Source organism: Nelumbo lutea, chromosome 2 (genome assembly GCF_056320005.1).
Source record: "Nelumbo lutea isolate HS-2025 chromosome 2, American lotus-T2T, whole genome shotgun sequence".
NCBI classification, from domain to species: domain Eukaryota; kingdom Viridiplantae; phylum Streptophyta; class Magnoliopsida; order Proteales; family Nelumbonaceae; genus Nelumbo; species Nelumbo lutea.
The window spans coordinates 10984859-10986842 of record NC_142685.1 but is presented as its reverse complement, the minus strand read 5'-3'; the positions used below and the strand labels follow the sequence as shown (position 1 = coordinate 10986842).

The 1984-nt window shown below is 39.3% G+C and overlaps 1 non-coding gene across 1 annotated transcript; it reads right to left on the bottom strand.

Moving 5' to 3' along the window:
• Positions 1-994: 994 nt before the first annotated feature.
• Positions 995-1068, bottom strand: TRNAI-AAU (transfer RNA isoleucine (anticodon AAU)). Its single transcript has one exon. It is a non-coding gene; the product is annotated as a tRNA-Ile (tRNA).
• Positions 1069-1984: the final 916 nt, after the last annotated feature.

The window sequence follows — 1984 nt, the reverse complement described above, 5'->3', positions numbered from 1 at the left end:
ATAATAATATATGCTTGTCGCTGAAGTTGGTGAATGTCATAATCCTCTCTCGAATAAGGAATCTTATAAGTTTACAGTGTTATTAGACCGGGGACTCGATGAGTTGTATGCTCAATTGCTCATGGCCTGGGATTTTCTCTATAGTTGTTCTTGGGCATGTAAATATTAGGACCAGCCATTTGGCCCATCCTATGGCAAGAGAGAGAATCCATCCACCCCATTCCACCATGTGGTTCTCAGCATCAACCTTTCTTTTTTTTCACTATTAATTAAATACTTTTAGATATATAAAACCAACAGCGAACAGTGATAACCAGTTCATAGCTAGTCATGGGTTCAAACCATCCTTCCACAAATAGAGTATCTTTTAAATTAACCAGCCTGTTCTCTGAATTATGATAGTACAATCTTCGAAGGAAGTCCTCAATTTGGCTCTATATATATAAGAACAAATTAAACATTTGGGGTGCTTTCTGTTTCACTGATTGAAGAGGGAGGTAAGAGGAACAAGAAGACGAAAAGGAGCAGCAAAAGTAGTAGTTCCTGCCCATGCTATTCTCTAAACACGTTAAAAATTATGACCTCAAAAAAGCAGTTGTGCCCATGGAGTAAACAAAACAAACTTTATTACATAAACTATCGGCATCTGTCAATGGATCAGCCTGAAACAAAACTGGCTAAAACCCTCCAACATTCAATTGGTAAAGTTTGGGTTGTGGGTTCAAATACCCTGAAAGAGTGCAAATTCTGTTTTACCTTTCTATTTTTTATTTATTTATTTTTATTTTTATTATTATTTTTTTTTTTGGGGGGGGGGGGGGGGGGGGTTAACAACAGAATATATCCAAATTAAGTTTGGGTTGTGGGTTGGTTGTCTAGCCTCCAAGCCAGCCCATATTAAGTTGCAGCTGGAGCTGGAGGGTTTTAAAGGCAATCACGACATGTACACAACACGAGATTGGGTACTGAATGCTGGTATAAAAAAATAGTTAGGTGGCCCATGCAGGTCTCGAACCTGCGACCTTCGCGTTATTAGCACGACGCTCTAACCAACTGAGCTAATAGGCCACGTTGGCATAAGAGGTCTAACATTATATTATCTATCTGTAAACATGTAACCCTATTTATTATTATTTTTTTTGGCAAAAAAAAAGATGCAGTTGGCAGTTGGAATTCCAATAATAGTATATTTGTACGTTCTGGGTAAGGTTTTTAAAACTGACCGGATAATGAATTGGTCAGGGGTCTAGTTCTTGGGTTGAACAGTTCTGACAAATCAGCGATTTGCTGATCAAAATAAACAGTTTTTAAAAAAAATCTAGTTTTCTGGAAAAACGGAACTGGATTGATTGATTCCCAGTTTTTTCCGGTCCAACCATCCGATCCATTCCAATTATGAAAACCATGCTTCTGGGGTCACCAAAGGCAAGTTGGCAAGAGTTGACAAAGCTTTTGGAAGCAGGAGGCAACAACATAAGCAACACCCTTTCAGCTAGAGGTCCCCTTCAAACCCAAATGCTACGGCTCCAACGTGGCCTTTCCATTGCTACTTGCTAGACCCTCCTTCCTCCTCCTCTGTTCTTGCTGATGATTTTCCTATTTCAGATGTCATCACGAGGTCTCTCCCACGGAATCGTCTTCAGTCAGGGCAAAGTCCGTTCGAGTTAACCAATGCCCAAGAATCAAACCCCATTCATTGTTAACCATTACCTAATAAACCAACTAGCTATGATGGTGGCGGTGATGATGATGATAAAACATAAATTTTTCAATCGAATAGAAAATTATCCGGGCAACATGGATTGGATTCCAAAATGTTGAGTGTTGGGTATCTTTTTGGCCCCCACATGGTCCTCCATACCCTTCAAGTATAAAGAGGAGGACAGAAGCAGAATTTTTTTTCGTTCATGGGGGGCAACGTAAAAAAAATCAAGGAACAAACAAAAACAAACAAGAAAATAGAAAGCTTCAATTAGCAATTGAG